Source organism: Cydia pomonella, chromosome 1, assembly GCF_033807575.1.
Source record: "Cydia pomonella isolate Wapato2018A chromosome 1, ilCydPomo1, whole genome shotgun sequence".
In the NCBI taxonomy this organism is placed as follows: domain Eukaryota; kingdom Metazoa; phylum Arthropoda; class Insecta; order Lepidoptera; family Tortricidae; genus Cydia; species Cydia pomonella.
The window spans coordinates 1,280,901-1,295,545 of NC_084703.1; positions in this window are offsets into that span (position 1 = coordinate 1,280,901).

Sequence of the window (14,645 nt, forward strand, 5' to 3'; positions counted from 1 at the left end):
TATTATCTTATTTCGTTGATTTTGTTGATAAAAACATTCTCGTACTTTTATTTGTAGTATTTATTTTCTCGAAACTCGCGATGGGAGGGTCTCTTCAGTGCAGCAGACTGGCCCACCGCGAACACCTTCAAAATGACGGGCATCTTTCTCTTTTACGCCAATTAAGGCGTAATTAGAGTAGCAGAAAAGGATGCTAGCAATTTGAAAACTTCGATGTTAAGGGCCCTCCACACTCGTGGGCGAAACGAGGCGCGCAGCCGCGAACGCGAGTGTGGAGGGCCGTCGCGTCGATTTCGCAGATTGTTCACGCCTTCGCGCCTTTTTCCCCGTTTTTTGTTGGTATTTGGCCCGCGTCAAAGAAGACGCGAAGCGTGAACTTGCAAGATTCCACACTCGCGATCGCTTCGCGCCGCGATTCGCTCACGAGTCGGTTGAACTGTCATAACCTTCTATGGCGGCTACTTGGTTATATTGGGTGCGAACTTGATCAATCAAAAATCAATTTGACAGTTCCCAGTTTGAATCAGTGCCTTGCCGTAAACTAAATCCGATCAGCTGACGCTTCGGCGCCATCTTGCCGCGAACCAAACTGCGAAATCGCTGTGTAGTTGTGCGAGTGTGGAGTCTACGTTAACGTCGCGGTATGTTCGCTCCGCGTAGTCGCGCCGCGATTCACGCGCATTGTCTGGAGGAGGCTTTAGGCATCCGAGGAAAAGAGAGACAGATAACGATTTTCCGTGTTAGCTATAGTCATTCAGGTCTATACTTATGCTGTCTCTGCCCTCAGGGTAATTCCCTTGAAATTATTTCTTCTTCTCTCTCTTCTCGTCTTAGCATATTCGCGTCCACTGCTGGACATAACACCTCTTTCAGATTTCTAGACATAATGCCAGAATTATTGATGGGGGTTGTTCTTCCACCTATCCATAGATGGTAGGATCGTATAGATGTGCTATACCGTGACTTACCGCGTGCGCCTGTGAGAGACAGAACATACGCAATGCGACAAAATTAAACACACGTTTTAACATTAAATTAAATTCAATGGTTGGAAATTTAAAAAAAAACTGTGACAAGGACAAACAATAATAAAGCTTTCTTGGCTACTCCACTAAAAAATACATAAGAGTAGTTAGTTAGACCAGACCAAGATAAGTCCAGATCCTACCATCCATGTACAATACTCACTCCAGGGTACGTAGCCAATCGTTTACGCAGAAAAGTGGCATCTCTTATGGTAGAACTGTTGCAAAAGTGTCCAGCTGTCAGCTATAAATAGTAGTTCCAAATCTCTCCAGAGTAGCGCTAGAGTAGCTAAGAACCTAGGCGTTATTAACGGAATGAATTGAGCTGTCTATGATTTGATTTTTTTGTTCAAGTACTCTAGGTATTGTAGCGCCACCTATTTAAAGTTTTATGATGACACATTTTGGTACATGGAGATTTCGTTCCTTATCTCCACCTTCCGTAGTTTACGCTTCGTAGCGAACGAAACGCTGCTGTCACTTCCCATACTCTTACTCTTTGCACTATCGCACTAATATGGAAGAGTGATAGAGAGAGATGGTGATGATTTGTCTTTTCTGGATAAAACTTGGCTGATTTGAACAGCTCCTCATTCCATGCATAATATTTAAACACTAAATCCTAATTTGGGACAAAAAAATCCGTTACGCTACGAAAATACCATAAGTTTCCGTGACACGGAGGAAGATTTTTAGGGCATACCGTGAAATTGCACTATTTCTGATTGTTTAAGCCAACACCAAATCGACCCAAATAAAATATGTAAAGCTGGCCATGCACACGAGGGTATGCCTGCGCAGTTTTGCCTGTACAGTTCAACTGCGCAGGTAAAACTGTAGAGGGAACTGGGCTATAATCGCGAAAATCGAAGTTCGTCAATTGCTGGCATTTTACTGTCACTACGTCTTTGTGAATAAAAGAGAAAGGTCCCCGCAATTTGCGAATTTCGGTTTTCGCGGTAGGCCCCCTGCAGTCGAATGCCACACACGCTCCGTTTTACTTGTGCAGTTGATAAAACTGCGCAGGCATACCCTAGTGTGTATGGCCAGCTTTATACATTTTGTAAAAAATTCTGCTAAGGAACATGCCAGACTGAAATAAAAACATGAAATAAAAAGGAATTTTCTTTATTCTCAATTATCTATTAGGCAGTATTAGATGTACAGATGCGAGACTTACATATCGGTAGGAATTGACGCAAAATTAATATAAGTATCACAACCTATTCACATTAGATTTTACAAAATAGTGCACACAATATGTACACTTACAATATTAACATCTAGATTCTAGAACATTAGTAATCATGATAATGACCATTAGATATCTAATCAATTGAACATTTCTGTGTTTAATATTATGCAATTTGTAGTGTGCAAAATAAATGTAACAGATACACTGGCAACACTCATCAGAGGGCCTACCGCAAGCCACGTTCGATGTTGCCTCTGTCACACTTGTAAATTCGTACGTAAGTGTGACAGGGAGGCAAGGTCGAGGCCCTCCGGGGGCCTGTCGCGAAGACCGGAAATAGCAAATAGCGGGGGGATCTTTCTCTTTTACTCTTACTAAGTCGTAATTAGAGTGATAGAGAAAAATGCCCGTAAATGACAAACTTCGATTAACGCGGTTATAGCCCAGCTATAATGGCGCCCGTGGTGTTACAAGTACTATGTGGTGCAAAAATAAATTGTTTTCATTACAATTATACCAATTGTTAGATTGATGAATGAAAATGTGTACATCACAGGATTAAACAATAATTTAAAAAGATAAGAAAATATTCAAACTTGGCCATATCACCCTTATTGCACAAAGTATAGTCCGACAACAAAGAATAAAAATTAAATAAAGAGGAACTAAGATAAATATAGCTGGCAACACCGGATTATTTGTCAAAAATGTGTCAATGCCAACAAATTTTGTTTTTGTGTACCTACTGGTATTATTATTTATTTTTTATTATTTTTGTAGGACTATACTATATCTTGTTCTAATCTCTATGTTATTATTATAAGTTTTTATAATACATTAATTAGAATGAGAGTTTGAAATCCATTTTACATTAAGGAATGTATTGGCGCCACTTAAACTAATGACAGTCGGGTCAAGTGAGACTAAAGGGTTAATTGCGGCTACCCTGTGTACACCCTAACCCCCTTATTCATAAACGTGTACTGAAGTTACGATGCCGCTAAGAATTTTGTTTCCGACGTATTGGTATGATGGAAAGGGACAAACGATTATTAGCGGCATCGTAACTTTAGTACACGTTTATGAATAAGGGGGTAAAAGTTTAAAGCCACCAAAGTGAAAGGTAGGCTGTAGTTATCCCTATGGGCGCACTTGTCCGGACTACTTATCTTTAACAATACATTAAAATTAACAGTTGACCAGTCAAAATCGATAACAATATTCTTGTCTTTTCTTCGTACTATCTTCAACTGTGTTTTCTAGTGCTTTTAGTTAGAAAAATAAGATCTAACGTCAGTCTCACAGATCTTTCAGTCCCATAATGCCAATCTGGTAAAGACCGCCATATAAAACCTTTGGTTAGGAAGACCGCAATAGGGCTAGAACTCTCTAATTTGTATACATATACGTACTTCGCTCGGACACAGTCAGAAAGGAAGAGCTTCACTCCTGCTCGACCAACCTTCTACAAGTGGAGACGGTCTTACCTGAAAGACAGTCTTTACCACATTGAATTAATTATTTTTTCAACAACGCTAAGTTTTAAAGCTTCAAATAATTATAACCGATTATATCTGATCAACTTTACCCTTCTAAAAAGACGTATGTATTTAAACACGAAATGTGTCTACCGTTGGAGACTTTAAATGATAAGCTTTTAAATGCGTGCCGAGACTTGCCAAGCGTCAGGGACGCAGTTATTAGGTTAGAGGGGGGAAGCAATATTGCTATCTCATTCCACCGCATAGCTACGTCCCTGACGCTTGGCAAGTCTCGGTACGCATGTAAATCAGGCTTTAGAACCGATTTTACTTACCGATAAATTTACTGTGCCTACACAGAATTTTCTTTGAGAATCAACCTCTATTTCAAATTCTCTTTGTTAATAGGGATGTTGACATGAATCGCGAATGTATAAAATGTTTTTACCATAGCAGGGAATATTTGAACGCTGAAAATCATATTTTGTAAGTGTAAATATGCATAATAAATTAATTAAAAATCATCAACAAAATTTTATAGTAATGCAGAGTATCACGTGACTGCAAACGCCAATCGGAGCGCGTTACGTCACAGTGCGACAAGCATCAACATGCTGGCACTCCACATGGCTGTAACCGACAAACATTAGTATTGTATCTCTTTCCTTTGACATACAAAACAAAAGGGATGCAACACGAATATTTGCCAAATTATAAAGCCAAGTGAAGTGCCGGCAATAGAAAAGTTTACAAAATTGGCTAAATGCACACCATGCAGTCGCAAAAAAGAAAGATATTATTGGGGCTTATTCTGCTTAAGGTGGTTCGCTTTTCATACAAAAAACTTATTACTCATTGAGGTATAGTATTAGAGTTGGCATCTCCAACAAAATGATTTCACACCTCATTGAAGTGCCGGCACTTCATTGCGTTTAGTACGTCTCCGACTACTGGCGAGGTGCCACACATGTAACGAAAATTTAAAAATATAATAAAAATAGAAAATGCCTTTATGCGTTATGAAAATGTATTCTAATAATATCTATAGAAACACAATAAAAGCAATATAATAACAATCCACTACGATTTTTTTTTTGTTTTATATGTTTTATTTTTTCCTTTAATTTAATGAAATATTATTATCTTATACAATCTGACGATCTTTTTGTTATTTAGAAACATTGTTAAATATCATGTAATTTTCAATGAGAAATCAATTAGTCTATCTATCTATCTAATAATTGAATATCTATCTAAAATTAAAAGATTTCTCAAAATTAGTCAACATCCCTATTAAATTTACATTTTGACATTCTAAATAAATAACATTTATGTTTAAGTTTTCATTGTTAGTTTCAATCATAATGTTATTATATTTATTTGCTTAAATGAGCTGTCAATTTGTATTTTATACTGCATAAGAAATAAACATCTTAATAGTACATTACGATACAAGTGCGAAAAATAGGAAATTCGAAACGAGTGGCGATAAATTAAAACACGACCGAAGGGAGTGTTTTAAATCGACACGAGTCGCGAATTACCTATTCGCACATGTATCGTACAACGTTTTACAGTACATATGGCCCTTTAAATGTTCGACATAGTAAAGTAATATGCTAATTTTCGCACTAGTGCGGTAAAGTAGCACCATATGTACTGTAAATTGTTTTTATTCAATGCTCCAACGCCAGACCCACCTTGTACAGTAGCAAAAGTAGCGGATGAAACAACGCGGCAAAAGTATCTGACAACTCAGATAACTTTTCCAAATACAGGAAAAATTCTAAAATTCACGTTCCAGAGTATATCTTTTGCAGTCTAAGTTGTTCTATATTAAAGACATCACTGTTTGTTAAGCTGTTATAGAATGGTAGATACTTATGAAGCGTTATTTGATCCGCTACTTTTGATGCTGACTGTATAATAAAACACCAAGGACATACGTTTTAGAAATGGTGACACTAAGTACGATCTTAACCCTTAAACCTGAAATCGATTCTTCCCATTCGAACATTTATCTAGACCTTAAAACTAAATTCGTATACTAATTTGAAGCAAAGATACATTGACCGAGTAAGATCCGTAAAATCTAAGAAAATTTCGTGCTTCGAATTTGACAGGGAAACGAGATGGCGCTGTACAGTTACATTCCTGTCAAAAGTCGACGTTTGAGAATTCAGTCACCGTAAAACAAGGCGCAGTACAGCGCCAGCTGTTTAGGATGTCAAAATAAGGGACACGTTTTTTTCTTAGATTACATCTCTAATAATCAATTCTCTTTGCTTGAAGGGAGGTGGGTAGTCGCCTTTACAGTCCGACAAAAAAACCGAGGAACTGAATTCTTTCATACATGGAACATCACATTTTTATGACATGCATTTGAACCTGAACCAATATTTCGTGACTGGGGCTTGAATTAAAGGTCCTTAGGGACATTTCACAAAAGACATGGAAGTAGCTGCCATGTCCGTGATGAAGTATCTCTTTCAGACCGTAGCTGTAAGAGGAAAGGGGATGATCGATTCTCCATACAAACGTAGTCCTCATTTTCCTACCTGGACACCGACATAACGGAAAATATTTTCACACAATTTGATGTATTTTAATCGCGAAAAACAGTACCCCTAGTGTAAATATTTTCGACAGCGAAACGTGACGTACGCGTTTGCGTTAAGTGTCATTTTGTATGAGATTTTTGACTTTCCAAAACGCCCCGCTTGGCGCGCTGTTCAAAAACCCATACAAAATGAGACTTAACGCAAACGCGTACGTCACGTTTCGCTATCGACTAAATTTACACTAGGGGTACAGGTTTCATACAATTTCTTAAAAACTCCTACTTATAAGTAAACATCGAAAAAAATCAAGCGATCGGGCATAGCTATGATTACAATACGTCAAATTGTGTATAAATATTTTCAATAGGTAATGTTTATATCCGGAGAGGAAAACGAGGACTACGTTTGTTTGAAAAGTAGATTTCGCGCGGGTCCTTTGTCTTAATAACATGCAGAAATATGTATCATGTGCCGTTGAATTTAGAGCTAAGTAATCATACCAAATATAGGCTTCTTAGCTTTGTCAGAACTGTTTAAAATAGTCCAGTAATATTTTTCCGGAATGCCCCCTTGGTCTAAAAAAAATATGTTGCATTTGGAACGTGATTTACATAAACATCTATTGTCAAGCAGTACCAAAAAGAAATTGAAGTAGAGGTGGTTTGTCAATAAAAACTTTGTAGCCACAGTAAATTTACTGCCATCTTTCGACACATGATTAAAACTTTTAGAACGCCATTTGACTTTGATCCATATTCTTTCACTGACATGTGTTAAATGTCAAAAAATGGCCTTTGATCTATAAGATTGCGCCACGTTTTGATATTTAACATATATAGTACATATCAGAATAAGGAAAGAATAAGGATAAAAGTGAAATGGCTGTCTAAAAGTTTTAATCATGTGTCGAAATATAGCAGTAAATTTACTGTGGCTACAAATTTTTCTTTGACAATCCACCTCTATTTCAAATAATCTTTGGCAGTACTGATAAATCCATTGACGCTAGATGTCGTCGAAAATAATAAGCATTTAGTAAGAAAACTGATGTATGGAGTGAGCACTCTCTGCATACTTATTTCTCTATGCCAAGAGTAGTCTATGTTTCACCCCTCCCCATTTTATCGATATCGATAAGAAACGCTAGCGTGTAGCGTACTACACTATTTAAATCACTTATGTTGGTACTATGGTTCTTTGACAGTTCTTCGTTTGCGAAACAAACTGATTCCACTCGCTAGTATGGGAGTCCCGTCTCTTAAAACGTAGTGATTATATGCTCTTTGGAGTAATTGTGCGCAGTGGCGCCCTTAATTGTTTTCCACTCTTCACTGTCGGACCGTAAACGGGTCGTGCATAATATCTTTGATAATACTTCATCATTGTTCTTTCAAGGGGCCCAGTTCGCCGGACGATATCGGCCTGTCAGTTATTCGCGATTGTCGGTTTTTGCGAACTGACAGGCCGATATCGTCCGGCGTACTGGTAATCAGTGGACCCTTTAAAACGCCACATTATTAAGGCTGCTACTAGATACGCTAGGATGCGTAGTGACGGATGCGTTTGAACTTTTAACCGCCGTGGTCTGATATATACGACATACAATATCCAGCTCATTTCGCCGCGGTTTGTGGCGGCGGCTCGAGCATGCTCGGTGAAAAAAAATAAGCGGTTAAATGGTTTAAAATTAATCAGCGCAACTCTAGTCAGCAATTTTCTATAGATTCTTAACAAACATTCCTCGCACATGTCTGGTGAAAATGTAGCCTAAACGTAACTTAATAATAAACAACACCATTATAGACTTACGAAGCTGACATATATATTTAGGAGTCGTATTTGTGAGGCTCAAAGTACTTGAAAATCAAATAGATGGCGCTGTACACCCAGCCGCAATATTGCGTGAATTCATTAATATTTCATACCGAATCTGTTCATGCATTAGAGCAGCTCATTCATACGTTTTGTGGTAAGGTCAATAGGGGAAAGTCTGCACCGATTTTGATAAAGATAGTTTATTTCCAAGTAGTCATATTACAATGCGCTTATGAACGTCAAATAAAGCTACACCGGCTCTCCGAGAAGATTTAAATCCCTCCTAAATTGTAGGAGAATATCCCAATATGGGACCGGCAAGAAACGGCGGGACACATCTTTTCACAGCAGACAGTGCAAGTGTTAATCATACGTCATAATTTCAAAAAAATTTGACGTTTAAAATAACACTTTCACTGCGTGTGCTATCAAAATCGTTGCAGACTTGATCTAACTCTATGGACATATTATAAACGTCTCCGTGAGTCTAAAACACTATTGTCTATGTCTTAATACTATTCCGTATGGAAGGTAGATGCAAGGAATAAAATCAAGCAAAACTATTGCAAGTGTCCAGCTGTCAGCTATAAATAATAATTCCAAATCTCTTCAGAGTAGCGCTAGAGTAGCTAAGAACCTAGGCGTTATTGACGGAGTGAAGTGCGCTGTCTATGATTTGATTTTTTTCACAAGTATCCTAGGTATTGTAGCGCCACCTATTTATGGTTTTTTGTCGGACGCTTTTTGGTATATGGAGATTCGATTCCTTACTACCTTTCATACTATTTCGTATAAAATCAGTGCATTTTCATTCAGTCCTCACTCTCACGTCACGCTATATCAGGGATCACTTACTTTATCCTCGTAAGGCCCAAGGTCCTACCTATAGGACTTATTCAGTTCGATGAAATTTAAATCATATTCAATTAGGACAGAGTTGCATTTGTTTTGTTTCGTGCAATTTTCAAACAAAATAAAATCTACTGTATTCCGTGCACTATAGGTTCAAATTCCAGTGGCAAATTTTGGATTTTTCATTTCTATGGCTGGGCCTTAAGAGGTTATCAGGGTTTTTAAAATAAAATGACCAGCGGTGGCATCATGGTTCCATTTTTGTGACTTGTCACTATGCCCGTCACTTTCGCACTTACATACTTGGTAGAAAGTGACAGGCATGGTGACAAATGATAAAGAGCCGACCATCTTAGCCCTACAGGGCCCGTACATTTCATGCCGTTGACGCAAAAACGTAATTTAACATACAGGGAGTTTTATTACTACACCAAGTTAACTTACCTATTGACGCGTAGAAAAATAAATACTTGTTACATAAAATACACAGTTAAAAATCCTAAATATTTATTATTGAATAAACTAATAATGTATTATTTCGTTGAATGACAATAAGATGAAAGCCAGACGTTTCCATACTGATTGTAAAGTATGTTGAATAAAGAATTTTGTTGTATTTGTATCTATATCAGTTAACTAAAGAGGTTGACAAATTAATCATTATTACGAGAATACTAATTGAAATCATACTTTATGTAGCGTGACGTCATTTTTCCGTCAACGGCATGAAAGGAATACAATCTCTATAGGCTAGGGTTACCACATACAAATTAAGAATTTGATTGAGTTATTAGTATGCATAATAACTATAACACTTCGAGCAACACCGGGAAGGGAGACGGCATTCGTATAGGTACAACTGTACCTATGGCGGTGCCTTGGAGGATTTAACAACTGGAGACGCCTTTAAGAGCTTACCCCTCTGTCGGAAAGCTCGGCCAATGGTCATATGTATTGTATGGACTGACGTTCATCTAACATGTCTCCTCCCTTCCGACGTGTCGGAAGCCGGTGTTGCTCGAAGCTATAACCCTAATAAAAACAAAATTAATTAATATAAACTAACTACTAAACAGCACCCTATTAAGGTTTATATTATACCTGTTTTGGAACGTTTCAATGTCTTCAAATGTACAGTCGGCATCACACGTCATGGCGGCCAAAGTGACCAAATACAGGTTGATTTCGGGGTCGTGGAGCAATAGAACAAGACATCACACAGAATTCAAAGATGAGTCTAATGATGTTGCTCATTATTTATTATCACCAATAATTATGATTATTTTTCAGATGAAAAGAAGAAAAAAAACATGTTTGCATACAGTTTGGTCACCCTATTCAATGTGACGTCTGGTCGCTTTCCATACAGCGTATGTCAGGGCTCCTCTACACGATGGCTCAGCGTAGGCCAGCCCAAGGGACGCAGCTATGCGGTGAAATGAGATAGCAATATCAATTGCTCCCTCTAACGCATAAATGCGTCCCTAGGACTGGCCTACGCTGGGCCATCATGTAGAGGAGCCATCAGAAGTCATAGGGTGACCATGATTACTTCGTATAAGATTAATTTTATAATTCCAATGCACTGAAGCTAGTTTTTTGGCAGTTAGTAGCCGATACCTAGAGTCAATAACGACGACAAGTTTAATCAATGTATAGTTAGCAGTAAGTAAATTGTTAGTATCAATACGTATATAATGTCACTCCTTTTAACATGTGTAGCTTGACTGTAAGTGTTAATTTAAGGAATAAATAAATATAAATTTTACTTGAAAAATAATAAAAATCTAACTAATTATCTTTCAATCAAATACTACCGTATGATAATGTAAATCATTTATAGATTCAGAAAAAGTGGTTCTAGATCACGACCCATAAATCACCCCGTATATCATAACACCTTTGTTACCATAGAAATGAGAATGTACAGTCAAAAGATTCAATTTGTGACCTTGTCACAGTGACAAACAATATGACAGTCGCTAGACCTCATACTAGGTTGTCGTTGAGATTCAAGATGGCGAACACGTCTCTAGAATATTTTTTTGTGTTTTGCTCATTCATGTAGTTTAAAGTGTAATATTGATAGCTTATTTATTATGCAGTGAACTATCGTAGAAGTGTGCAGCTAATGGAAAACTAATCTTGAAACGCGTTTAACCATATTTTAATCAACACCCGGCAATCCATCGTGGCTTTTAGTAAAGTCCAGCTATCTCTTTACTAAAAGCAACCACCGAACAACGTCATGCTCTACGAGCACACTTCAATCAATCAATTTTTCGTGTTATGGCTCCATCAAGGTGTTGATGATTCTGCCAATGTCGAGGTTGGGTAAGACACGGCTAGTATATGAATCTTATTACGGTCATAAAACTTACAACATAACTTGACATTGGCAAAATCATCATAGATTTGATGGAAGCCATATTTTAAAAGAAGAAGACCTCATACTATTGTCATTGTGACAAGATACGAAATGGGTCACAAATTAAATCTTTTACTTAACTGTAGTTTGTTCTGTACATTGTGTAGTGTTCATATTGTTTAATAGTTGTATGTAGTCTATTAGTTAGTCGTAATTTGTATTTCTTTGCAGATCGGATACTCCACCGGACACTGTCTATGACCGTAATAAGATTCATATACTAGCCGTGTCTTATCCAACCTCGACATTGGCAGGATCATCAACACCTTGATGGAGCCATAACACGAAAAATTTATTGATTGATTAAATCTTTTGACAGTACGATATATTTAGCCACTTTTGCCTTCACTATTCATTAGATGCTTTAATGCACATTTCAATTAATGTCATTAATAATTTTGTAATGTTATAGTATTTTCTAGCAGCCCGAAGACCTACAAGGTGGACCCTAATAACCTAAAAAGACTATCCAAATTTACGAACGACGCAAGGACATTTTAATTGTGTAAACAATAAATATTTCTTCAACCAAATGTTACATTTGGTTTCTGAAATACGATATGACGCTTTGATTCGATTTGTGATTAGTTTGTCGGGTTGTTCAGGTCCACTATGTACATTTCTAGGCATCTTTACCAATGCACACACTCTTGTTACATCGATACAACACACACAAACACATACTAAATATTAATACAGGACTGTCTTCCCAAAAGTGAACCTTACTCTAACGACCTTAAAGTCAAAAGTTGGAAGCTTTCGAAAAACAACCCCAAACAGTTCAGCAAACGTTGAAAAATTAAGATCTTAATTGCCCTATATCTTTATCGAAGTAGTAACAGTACGTAATATATTGTAACCGCAAATTTGCCTGCTGAAATAAATAGCCATAACAGAATTTGGCGTTTTATTTTGAGCTACTTTCAGTATTTTCTGTTTACTTTCATGGACTGCATTAATAAGGCAATAGTTATTAACAAATATCTTAGTTACGCTTATACGGTAAAGTAAAATTGTCACGATTGTTCTATTTGTACATAATTGTAAAATAAATTCGGGCGTAAAAAGCAGATCAAAATGGACGAAGTCAAAATATGACTTAAGAAAATTAGTAAATTAAAGTCATCATTCTTCTATGTATTTACCCCCTTATTCATAAACGTGTACTAAAGTTACGATGCCGCTAATCATCGTTTGTCCCTTTTCATCATACCAATACGTCGGAAAGGGACAAACGATGATCAGCGGCATCGTAACTTTAGTACATGTTTATGAATAAGGGGGTTAGTGTCCTGTGCGACCGTTAAATATATAGCGACAGCAAAAGTGGCCAAAATCATCGTAACACGTTTGTAAATGTATTAAAACGGGTCACTCAAGTATTTTAAGTGGAATATTACTCAACATGTTTTGCTTCATAACAAGGAGTCCACGAGGGCAAACGTTGGCGGATCGACGCAGACATAAGGATGTACTGTGTTCCGATAAATTTGGCCACCTAGGTCATTAGAGATGAAACGGATAGTGGTTTGGCCGGATACCGGATACAGCCGTTGGATCCGCCGAATATTCGGAATCCGTCCGCCGAATATCCGGCTAAAACTATTGTCAAATAATTAAATAAGATCGCGCGATTATTCCGTTCGATGCAGATTGCAGCTTGTTTCTAGTTATAGACACTCGTTTATGGATAAGGTAACTAAATTCACGTACTGTGAGTATTGAATAGCGGTACGTTACAATTGTCTTCATAGGTATTTTAATATTTTCGTTGGGAATGCATATTACTTAACTTCATTTTGAAAATAAGATGTTTGTCTATAGTGCATATTGTATTTATAAATATCGTGCTAAACTACTACTCGGTATCCGGCCGGATACTACGCAACTATCCAGTATCGGGATAGTAAAAAAATGGCCGGATAGGCCGGATACCAGATAGTAACTGGATATCCGTTGCATCTCTAGTCGTCACTATCTATTTAATGCTGACTGTACCTTAAACTAAATTGTTCTTTAAACGCACAATATTTGCACTATGACAAAATAATGCAGTGCAAATATAGTTAATAAGAAGTATACGTCCCATTGTTGGACTTTCTGCCAAAGGTTGCCACCTTAAATCTTGATTCTAAGAAATTGAGAACAGTACAATGTCTTGTACAATTTAAAAAATCGTGCATCGCCATCTAGTCAATTAAATTAACACCTATCTAAGTAGTAGTTGGTAGAAGTATTACTAAAGTTACCGAAAAATGGTGATACCGAAAAAGGGTAGAAGTAACTCTAAACAACCCGAAGGTTGTTTTGTACCAATCTCACCAAAAGGCAAAGAGAATTTGAAATAGAGGTGGATTGTCAAAGAAAATTTTGTAGCTACAGTGAATTTACTGCCATCTTTCGACACATGATTGAAACATTTAGAACGCCATTTGACTTTGATCCTTATTCTTTCAATGATATGTGTTAAATTTGCTAAATATCAAAAAGCGGCGCCATCTAATAGATAGGCCAAAGGTATATCGGCATCGTTTCGACCGATGGCGCCATAACCTTTGGCCTATCCCCGGTAAGATGGCGCCACTTTTTGATAGTTAACAAATTTAACACTTTACTACACTAACATTTGACTGATATGTCAAATAATAAAAATCAAAGTTAAATAGCGTTCTAAAAGTTTCGATCATGTGTCGAAAGATGACAGTAAATTTACTGTGGCTATAAAGATTTCTTTGACAATCCACCTCTATTTCAAATTCTCTTTGCCAAATTAAGTCTAAGGTAGATCATCTGGGGGTTGAAAATAACACTTAAGAGGATAGGGGACCTATCAACGACACCGGAAAATGTAAGGTGTCAACGAGGATATATACAAAGGTTTATAACAAACATATGGTATCATTAACTACAAATATTACTGAAATTAAATATTAAATTAGACCCGAAGGTCAAAAATAGACTTATGATATACGGGGGAGTTGTTTCTGGACACTAAGATATAATATAGGTATAGGTAAAACACTTAAGTAAGTCACCTGTTGTATGTAGTTGTGGCGTGTTCGAATAGACAATACATGTTTAAAAGACACACACAAACAAAACAAATGTCTATTCGAACACGTCACAACTACATACAACGTGACTTAGGTTTTTTACCTATGTTTTAAGATTCGACTCGGTTTTCCAGATTAGTTGTTAAATCGAAACTTAAATCCTTATCGAGACAAGAGTTTTTATGTAAAGATTTGAGTCCTTTAAAGATAATTCTTAAATGATGTATAAAAAATT